This window comes from Pagrus pagrus, assembly GCF_965226575.1.
Source record: "Pagrus pagrus genome assembly, chromosome: 7".
NCBI classification, from domain to species: Eukaryota; Metazoa; Chordata; class Actinopteri; order Spariformes; family Sparidae; genus Pagrus; species Pagrus pagrus.
In genome coordinates, this window is record NC_140191.1 from 32,777,160 (window position 1) to 32,788,995 (window position 11,836).

Below are 11,836 nucleotides of genomic sequence, written 5' to 3' on the forward strand. Positions count from 1 at the left end.
TTTTATTTATTTATTTTTTTTTTAATTTATTTATTTAGATGGGACAATGCATATTGATGAACATTACATATGAAATGCAACGTAAATACACCGGATTTAGCAAAGATGCTAATTTCCATCCGTAGTCCCCAGACATTAAACAGCACTGGCATAACAAGACAGGAGAACATCATATATTACATTAGAGACATAGCATTGAAAAACATACATGGGTGGAAGTGTGGGGTGCGACTATACATGGTATCTAGTAGAATAACTTGTGCATAAAGTGCAGTTTTGCTTTCAAGTATACACAGGTATATACAGGTATACACAGGATTCAACTTGTGCATAAAGTGCAGTATTGCTTTCAAGTATACACAGGATTATATAAGGTTTAAAGAGCAATATGTCTTTCAAGTGTTACAGGATTCAAGTAATACAGGACTCACATAAGTAATACAGGACTCATTTAAACGAATAAACTATGCATGGTCGCAGGTTTGGTTGTCGAGTAACCATTTCTTTAGATTGTACTTAAAGGATGGGAATGACAGACAGTCTCTTATTATCAGAGGTAGGTCATTCCAGATTGAACAGCCTTGGACTGAAAGAATGTTTGTACTAAAGGCGGTTTTTCGGAACGGCACCTAGCAGCCTCCTCTAGCGGTTGTTAATATTTACACACTGTTTTCGATTTGATAAATATGACCTGAACCATTGAATTGTCTCTGGGGCAAAATTGAAATGTGTTAATTTGGACAAGAGGACCTGGTGGTTGTGGGAAGACAAACCAAGATTATTTTGGTGAGTTTTATTTTGTTTATGTCGAGTTTAAATGAAGTGTGTTTTACGGTGAGTTAACGAGGCAATTAAGGTCGCCTTAGTTCTGTAAAAGAGGAACTTGAATTCTCAGTGCTAACTTCAGTAGACATCTCTGCATGCAGTACATCGTCTTTGACATAATGTCAACACTGTTGTATCTTCACACTATTTTGATAAAATCACTATTTTCAGCTTTCAGCTAACTATTATCTAACCTTTAAGTTGTGATCATGATTTACATTATATCTTATGAGGTTTCATGGTCAAAAATGTATGCTAAGTAAACAAATCATAATGTTATAAAAAAAACAGCTCTTTTGCCATTTTTAAAAGCCAACATGAAGGAACAATACACACAATGACTAAATCTTCCTCCAATAGCCATCAGAGAACTACCTTTATTATCATCTTGTGTGTTGTCTAGGGCATACGGACCACAGCAGACTGGTTCAGCTGCTGACACTGTCACTGTGACAAGTCCAGGTGGGAGTAAAGCTTAGTCTTAGGCTTCCTGCTCGATCGATGCTTGGCTTTGTGTCTCGCTGGTGGTATTGAGTTTCCCATGTGCTGGGCTGCAGGCTCTATTGTCTTCTTAACTGCCTGCACTCTGCTATGGGTTAATGGAACAACCTCTGCTGGAGCGCAGCACTGGCCGTATACTTGACCTCCCTCTATACTACAAGTCTGTCGCTGCTGGGAGGCGTTTTTGGAATCTATTAACTGTATATTCTCTGTACATGATTCTGAAAGGTTGTACAGTACGAGTTCCATCACTAGACATTCATGCTGCAAATGTGCAGTTTGGGCTGTATGCTGTATACAATCAGAAAAGATGGGAAGAGAGCGTGATGTATCTCAGCTCCACAGCTTGGATAAATTTACATATTTAAATTGGAACACTCGTCTTTTTTTTTTGCATGAATTTCAAATAAGTGGATTTGCTGACATGTTAGGGGTTTAGGTTGCATGGCTTAGATCTGTGTTTACCGCTGGCTGCCATCTTTTGGAGTTACTGGAGCCAAGAACAAGCCAACATGGCTGTAACAGGACAAGAGACCTGTCAATCAAAGAAACACAACCAAAAGCAGTTCTCTCTTTGAGCCTTAACACTGAACCTTGTTAAGACACTATGACAGCAGTGAGAGTGAACCAGAACAGTGAATTTATGGGCTGGACAGTGAAACAATGAACTGAACCTCATTATAAAGCTCTGTAACACCAAGGTGAGCTGCAGATTCAGTTTCTCTATGGATTCTCTGTGGATTTGGTTACAGCTGCTTGTTACTCTTTAATGTAACAATGATTCAATGATGCTGCAAAGACACAGTTTGAAAAGGTCCAAATATTTTTGCTTTTTGGTTTTTCACTTTGCCGGCAGTGCCTGCACACATGCTTAACAGTCAGCTGCATATAACAAGCTTTGTTAGCTCCTAACCTTCTCTGTCATCGCTTTTAAACGGCATTATAGCCAATCTCGCAGCACGGTAGTTGACTGCTGTTCAACATGTTATGAGCCGTGATCAAATTTCATAACTGCTCAGTTGTCTGACAGCAGAAAACAGCAGTTTAAAAAGAACTACAACCCCAAATCACTGACTAGTAATTTGCACGGGACTAATATTCTCATATACCGTTCAGTTATTATGCGCCACATATGTGGAACAAACTCCCTGAAAACTGCAGGTCTGCAACTCCAACTCTCACCTCTTTTAAATCAAGGCTGAAGACCTTTCTGTTTGCCACTGCTTTTCACTGAAGCAATTTTAAGGCTTTGAACTGCACTGTGACTTTCATTTTCTATCCTTGTCTCCTTTAAACCTATTCTATTTTAGCCTACTTTCCTATTTCTTAGCTTGTTTAAATGTTTTGTTTATTGATGTCTTCCCACTTGTTTTTAATGTATTTTAAATGCAATTTTTAATTTCTTTAATGTTAGTTTTACGCCCCTGTAAAGCACTTTGAGTTGCCTTGTGTCTGAATCACTCACCTATTACAAATCACCATAAGTCCACAGGTAATTCTAGTTCCATTCAAAATTGTCTGTGTGTTTGTCTGCAGAGCAGGAGTGGGTACTTGAGCGATAGAGCAAGGGCAGATTGCCCACCAGTCAGTCGGTCATGGATGCTGTCGTTTTCTCAGACTTATTAAAAAATATAAATGAATGCTTAATGTTCTTTTATACTTTAGTATACCTGGGCGGCCCAACCAAGTGAAGTCTATGTGTGGGAAAAACTATGCAATCTGTATGTGTGAGAGAGAAAGAGCACAAGAGAGAGAGCACAAAAAATAGAAAATTGAAAAATAATTATGAAACAGCCAATTTTGATATTGTGGTGGGATGCCAAAAATGAATGTATGGGAAACCCTTCTGGTGTCAGTATGCACTTTTTGTGACATAATAAAAGCTTTTTTGCAAATTGCTTTTGTTAATAGTCTACAACAAACAAACATCCAAATCCCAAAACTAAAAACCGAATAACTATTCAATGAACAAATTTCAAATGTTCAGGGTCCAGCCCTAATAATTAGGGTGGCGTGGCTGCTTTGAGTGTTTCTCCTTGTCACCTGGAGTCGAAATTCTTGGGGAAAAAGTGGATTAATCTTCACTCCTGCTTCTTAACCTTTTCACAGCAACGAGCCGCAAAGTTGCCGAAATCTACTGTAATGTACTGTAATTCTCTGTTATTTGACTGGTGAATGGAGGGGAAATGTAGTTTATGAACGTACAGAGAGGAGATGGGGAAAAGAAAAGACCTGCAGGATAACAGAAAGAAACAGAATATCTGGGGAGTGAAACTTTGGTCAGAGACAAAACTGAACACAAATACACACACACACCGTTGGTGCAGGTTGTTGCTGGCTGTCATGCAGCTAAGATACAGAAATGTAGTCTGGCTATTAGCTAGTTTTTTTAGCCTTAGCTAGCTTGGTAGCTTCCAGCAAGGTGGGCTTGTTTAAGTAACTAGGCCCGCTTCATCTACGCCTGCTGCTGATGTCCGATATCTCTCTCTCTCTTCTCCAGCTGCATGCCTGTCCTGTGTCCCCCTACCTAGTCCCAGTCATAATCCTGGTCATGCTGCAGTAAATTACCTCTGTACTGTATCCATTGTCTTCAAACTGGCATCTGTTGATCTCAGAGGCTGTGTTAAGTAGAGTTGTTACGATACCAGTATCAGGAATGCCGCCGATACTGTCAAAATGCAGTCGAGTACATGAGTATATTAGAGGTGTGGAAATTTCTCGATTATAAGATGCATCGTGATGTTGACATGTAAGATTCTGCATCAATGCAGAGACAGAGCATAATCAAGAGTCTGCAGCTTATGTTGATTGTTGATTGTCCGTCCTCAGCTGGACAATAAAGTTGCGTTGTGATGTTGCTCCCATGCTTTGAACTGTGGGCGGACTTTAGGCTAACGTTGCTTAGGAGGTACGTTGGAGGGAGGCAGAGATCATCTGAGAGTGTAAAAAAATCCATTTTGTCCATTTTTTGAAATAGACATTTAGGGGCACATGCCGAATTTTATGAACTTGCTGAGAAGCATGAACACGATGAGACCCACGCTGAGTGTGACTTCTGCCTCACAACAATTACTAATCATGTTAGCCATTTCCACCTGAAGCTAACGTCTGCAGCCAGAAATAGTAACAGTTACAGCAAGCCTAGCTAATCAGCCAAGATCTGAGGAGGTGCTGTCAACCTAGCCATCCAGCTCTGAGAGAGGTGTATGCAGCAGACTTAATAGATGCCTTATGTTAAAGCTGCCATGTGAAAACAATATTATTGTAGATCACAACCAACGTGTAAGACACTGCAGATGGATCAGTGTTTTGTAACGTTTATTTATTAAAACGATGCAGCTTTTACTTTGTAGACTTCTGTAGTCTGCTTATTGGAAGGACTTTCTGAATAAAAGGGGAATTTAATTGATGAAAAGTAGCCAGATCACTGAGGATGCCATATGCTGAGATGCATCAAGATGCATCGAGAATCGTTTTGCATACGAATCGTTGACAGCTGAATTGTAATCGAATCATGAGGCCAGTGAAGATTGACATCTCTAAAGTCTATGCATCACATAATTTAGAAACAGGACTGTGCTTCTTCCCAGATAGCTTCAGTAGCTCTACCTAATATTACACACTGGAAATCAATACTTCTCTGCTGTTCTCAAAGCCAACACAGGAAGTTGCACTGTTCGGGGTGCGCCCGCTATTCCGACATCTTGCTATTCCGACATGTCTCTATTTAGACATGCTGCTATTCCGACATGTCTCCGACAATTACAAAAAACAATGTCGAAATAGTGGGACGCTTGAAAAATAACTTTAATGCCGCTATTCCGACAATTAGAGGTCACTGTCTAAACAGCGGCATGTCGGAATAGCAGCATGTAACCGCACTGTTCTGCCCCTGGCAATTACTGTTTTTAGAGTGGCGAAGAAGAAGTTAATTTCACGTGAGTCAGACGGAGCTCTCAACATGTCAACATGTCTATTTGGCAATATTTTAACCCCACCAGTAAAACGGCGACCTGTTCAGTATGCAGGGCTGTAATTTCAAGGGGTGGGTGAGTATTACCAATTTCAACATAAGCAACCTTATAAAGCATTTGAAGAGGCATCATGCTAAAGAGCACGACAAAACTGCAAACTGCAAACTTTATAGTACATTGAGGGAACACATTTCATGTAGGCTGAAAGACGTGCAGGTAATCAGCTTTACTACTCATATTTGAACCTCCGACATGTGCCCCATGTCCTTGCTGAGTGTGCACACTGGGTATCGCCATCAACATTTGCCCTGCAAAGTGTAGTACTGCAAGCAAACAATTTCCGTGAGTACGCTTTAAGGGAATTATTTATTACTAGATTTATTTAAATTGCTGTTACACTACTGTTTAAAACTGTTCTATTTAAAAAGTGGCTGCACTTTAAAAGTTTTTAAAGTATTAAAGTTTTTGTATTGACAATTTGAGGTTCTAGCTAATGTCAACTTGTTATCACAACCTATATTGAGTCTGGTTAGGTGGCAACCTCTAGTGGCCGTAGTAATTATTACAGCAGCAAAGGAGGAAGTCAGGTGAAGTTTAATGAAGCAAAAAAGTCCACCTAGGGAGGAGGTCATGGATGGATGGTCACAAACGAGAACAGGACTTTCATCCAGGAGACCGCTGTTTTTATCCGGTGTGAAATCAAAAGTCAACAGTGAGTAATCTTACCTCACTAATGTGGTAAAGTGACTTCATATACATAATGCAAGGGAAGTTGCGTACATAACGTAGGTATGTTCCAAACTGAAGTTATACAACTTAGTTATTTAAACCAAACTACAATGTTTTCTTAAACATTACCCTCATTTAAGTATAATGATTTGTTGGACTGGATCCTGTGTTTTCCTAAACCTAACCAAACAGCGAGTGTGTGAGGTCCAGTACATGTGTCACTGGTACGCTCCAGCAGTCAATGTTGTCATGGGGACTCTGGTCAACTAATAGGGCCATTTTGATCCATGGCTAACTGAGCAACTTGCCAACGGCAGCTAGTCCCTTGAGCCAAAGATTGCCACATCAAAGACTATAGTGAGCAGCAGCTAGTGGTAATGCTACCCCCTATAGTTTGGGGCTACCTGTAACACTACCTTTGAATTAGAAGAAATATTCAGATCCTTGAATTTGGCTTCAACGTATTATTGCTTTTATAGTATTTTATACTGTAAACAACACGTCATTACATAATTGATATGAGAGGCAGAGTAGAGGCAGTTATAACTGACCAGTCTGGTGTGTGTAGAGATGTATGGGATTTTTTTGCAGCAGTCTGGTGTCATTTGCATTTGATTTAATGACAGTAAACACAGAGGACGGCCATGCGTAGTGCTACTGCACTCTGGCGATGATGATTCATCAACATATGTGTCCTGCTGACTTCAGATAGCTGCAGGTGCAAGTGTGCATAACACCGTAGGCTAGCTACAGTGACGGCATAGTGGGAGTAGCATTTCAGCAGCAGGAGCAGCTTCTGTGCTTGTCTGTGACCACAAAGATGTGTTCAGGCACAGTATTGAGGGTAGGTCATCCGCCTTTGGCAGTGCTGAGATCCCAATACATACTCACTCGTTATGTGCATAAAGATTTTGTATGGATTAAACAAGATATAGTGTGTTAATTTGTGAATTTAAGAGGTTCTGGAGGTAGATTTATTCACCTTTGAACTGTTTCCCCTATTTTCAGTCTTTGTGTTAAAAGGGCACTATGTCATTTTTGGAGAAGAAATGTAAACTCTAACTTAAACTAAAACTGTAATATTTACAATATTAATGAGGTAAAAATACAAACTCAGAAATATTCATTTTTTCCATATGTGAATAAACAAGCTGTTCTCAGAGGAAAATAAGGTCCCAAGAACAGTTTGAAGGTAGAAAGGTGGCAGGGTCCACCAAATATAAACAAAGTAAAATAGGATGAAATTGTGTTGTCCTTTAAGGTTTAAGTTTATTCATTCATGAAAACAAAGACTGTTTATGTTTATTTAGTTTGTTCGGGCAAACCAATTCAATACATGAAGATCTTTCTCTTTTTATTAAAAGGGGTGTTAATGTAGCCATGTACAGCTTTACTTAATGTCCCTGTCATGATTTTAGAAGTGAAAATGAAAATCTAACTAACAAAAGCCTCTGATGCAACAACACCTCAGAAAGAGCAGACTGACAGGCTGCCAACTCCTCTCAGATAAAAGATGAATTATGTTGTTGAAATGACGACATAATGCTGCTTAGGGGCAACATGTTCTTCAGATTCTCCCTGACAATGAGAAACAGCTGTTTATTTTTGCCTTGGAGCATATTGCCCTCGGCGGTGTGTTTCATGTGTGTCTGTTGTATTCAAGATTAACTTAACAGAAAATGGAATTGGTGCCACCACACGTACATTGAAACTAGTAGCGTTCTCACCACATATATGTAATATTATTCAACATAACCACATCCATTGATTAATTAAGTGATCACATCAAATGAATCAGTCCTGTCTGAAAGTTTTAAATTCTGATTACATTGATCTTGATCTCTGTTATAAAGGGAAACACAGATACTTAATTTAAGATATTTACTGAACTACTATGGAACATGAATGATAAATAAGGACCACTAAACATATATAGATATGTACACATATACAGCTTGAGTGGATGAATGATAAGGTATGAATGGATTGTAAATGTAGTTACTGTCGACAGAATGGATGAACTAAAGAATGAATGCTCTCAAAAACGAGTCAATAAGGCAAAAAGGGAAATACTTAACTAAATCAATAAAAGCAAAAATCATTTAAGAATCAACTCTTCATCTCAGACACACATATAGATGGTTATTTCCTACTTTTCTGCGGTGATGGATGGGCTACTGATCAGACAAACTTGAGCAGACTCTGTTGTCTTCGGAGCCAGGGTGATAGCCAGATGACAACTGCTGTACAGTAGGTTCAGTGAAGAAGCTGATCTCATTTCTTCAGGATGAGTCCAGGCTCATACAAGGCCTATTTGAGGTCACCGAGGAGACACATAGACATGTTCCTCGGTATTGCTGTGTTCAGTGACAGGCTGCAGAGTTGAGATGCATGAGGCTAAAAAGTCTTCAAAAGTCAAAAAGTCCCTGCATAAAAAAAGAGGATTACAAATTTAAGATTATTCATTAGGCAAATGGCAGATTTTGCTTGTGGCTTTTAGGAATCTTTGCAGTCTTTCGGGGCACACAAATCGGACAAATTAAATATCAAAATCAAATTCTGCCTCTGGCCTATTTTTTAATTCCCTGTTTTTGATCCAAGCATAAAATCAAAAGTACCAAAAAAACCAAAGCATTGTTTATTCTTTGTATCACATTTATAAAAAAATAATGAAATAACAAATCATTTTTTAATTTTTTTTTTAATTATCTCAATTGAATATCAAACGAATGAATGATACATGGACCCATAACAAATAAATATTTTCTTATCTGTAGCTTAGGATTGTATAATATCTTAAATCACATTAAAAATAAAAAATGATAATAGAACTAAAATCATAAAATCATAAAATTTAAAAAAAGTCGCTATCTGTCATAGTTTGAATTTGTGGTTCTGCTTTTCACCTCACCTGTGTGCTATCAGTTAATCAATCCTTGTTTATTTAAGTCATTGTCTTCCCCTGTCTCTTTGTCAGTTCATCTGTTCAGTTTCCTGAGTCTGCTGTTCTGTTCTGCCCTTGTGTATCTGTGTCTCCCTCTCCCATCTTCTGATGTGAATGTCTGGATTCTCGTTCCTGATTTTCCCACCTTATTCCTGGTGTGTACTTTTTCTTGGTTTGTACTTTGTTTTGCTTTTGTTTCCTGCATTTATCCAGTTTTGTCATTTGCCTTTGCTTACCTTGTGTTGTTGCTTTATTTGTTTTCGATCTCATAGACTTCGATTTTCAGCTTTATTCTATAAAGCTCGCTTTTTGTTCCTTACCTGCCTGCTTGTGTGTAACCTGACAGCTATCCTTCCAAAGTTGGTGGGATGACACTGTACTTCTCAGGTCCAGCTGACTGCCAGCAGACTGGCTGGGAGTCCCCCCCTCCTCCTGGGGGTGTGTCTAGATTCCACTGTAGACACACCCGTTCATTCAATTGCAGGGTGTCACCATGAGATGGCGCTTCCCTCACGAAAACCATATACAGCATAGATACCTTTTAAACCTATATACATATTCTTCTACCCATTTACATCACAGTGCAAATACTACACTTTTATCCCATTACATTTATTTTAAAGCATTAGTTAGTTTAGTTAGCGTTAGCCCTACTGGTTACTGTACATTACTTACTTTATTTATATTTTATATCAATAATCTAAAGTTGTAGCTAGGTTATATCATTATAGGTTAAGCCACCAGCAGTATATACAGTTATTAAAATTAGTTCATCCTTTACCTGCTGCGGCCCTAAAGTTATGAACACATTAATGCATCAGTAGTTAGAATTCGAGAACATACTATACGTATATTATTCTGAAATAGACCATTTGTTTATTCAGTCATGAGAATGAAGACTGTGTGTTTATTTAGTGTGTTTAAGCACATGAAATCAGTCAATGAAGAATTAATCTTTCTGTTCTGATTAAAATGTCTCTCTCTAATGCACCCCAGTAGCTCAATTCATAGAGATGTACAGTGTAGTAGCCTACAGAAAACTGTCCATGGAAAATATTATTCTTCAGTAGGTATTATAGTTATAACAACCTGGAGCATTTCTGTGTTTATATGTGCAGTATTTATTCATTCATTGAGAAATCCCACAATCTCTGGAGCATTCAAGGCAAACTCAACAGAGACTAGATACCATCGCTTCACCAAAAACTGCTCGAATGTGCCTTCTACATTTGTGGAGCAAATGTGTCGTGTAATCCAAACATTTCTAATACAAAACATATTGAAAAATTTATGTAATAATTTCTAAAATCCACAACATGTTTTTACCTAACAAAATATTCTGCTTGTTGGCATTTAGCCTGTCAAAAGTAACATTTTCACTGTGACAAAAAAAACATCTGCTCCTGGATTTCCACATGCACCTGACACCTTGGTCTAGCAGTAATCTAACGGCATGAGAAATTACATTTATATAACTGCAATAACAAACGAGAAAACGGCTCTTACACTATAATAGTTTGTCCCGGTACCGCTGCAGATAAAGTCAGCCGCTCAGACGAGTGCTGCACACGCAGTTTTTTCCTTCCTGTTAAATCATTAATTCTCCGGGCATATTACTATAACTTTAATGCAGAACTGTTGAAAAACGAAAAGCTGAAGCAAAATATTGATGACCTCATGATATGGTAGCCTAATAATCAATAAATATGCTCTGACATCCTCTCACACACGTCAAAGACTGTATACCCATGATACACTAGCCCCATTCACACTGTCATTTGCATGCCGGGATCCTGCGGCAATTCTCCGCATCCGCCTCTGTGTGAAAGTTTCAGATGCGGCGAGGGGTGAAATTTCACTGAGCCTCTGATGCGCCTCCGGAGGTAGTATAAGAGGTAGTATCAGATGTATTGTGCAGTATTGGCGAACCGAACCAGTGTGAACGGATGAGCTGGCGGCGCAGAGCGGTGGTGTGTTGATCTGATGGTGTTCACTGTCTGATAACTAAACAGATCCTTCACTCAACAAAATAAAGAGAAATGACCAACAAAGCAACGTTACAGGACCAAACAACAGTAATGTAGTAACTGGTAGAGTCTTTGGCAACTTATATGAGGAAAAAAATACAGCAGTTATACATGGAGAAGTGTCTGTCCTCCTGTCTGTCATCCTGTCTGTCTTACCGACTCTTCATCACATTTCTGCCCGAACAACATCGTCTGTCCCCGGCAAAAAACTTAAACTCACCAACTGTTTGTTGCGGTGAAAAAAATCACTGCGACGGTCAGCCCTCCTGACCGAGACTTCAGTGAACTTTCCTCCAGAAAACAGCCTCCCTCCCCGCGAGTGAGAGAGTCAGACAGCGTCCTGTTTACTGATGGCGATTATGTGCTGAGACTGTGCATATTGGTATGTATCTTTTACACCACCACTTTCCACGCAGATTTCCGAATGTATAGGAATCCACAGAGCATGAGAATGTGCATACTGGAACACATCTTTAACAACATGCATAACATGCACAAGCTTTTCAGTCTGATTATTGTGATGTTGCAAATTGGCAAAAATTATATGAAAATTGTGACTTAGGGTGACATTTTATTTAGAGATTTTTTTTCACTAAATTGTTTTAGGGTTTCATCTGTAGTTTAAAAAACCTTGCATGAGTTGTTACACCTGTTTTTACTGTCTTCTGTAAATATGTTTGTCAGTGTGCATTATGATACTGTAATTATAATGATAATGATCTTTACGTAAATAAACAAACAAATATATGATCTTTATATACATAAATAAAGATTATTTTCCTGTGTAATTGGGGAGTAAGAATCCTTGAGGTGTAACCAGCACTATATGTTACTAA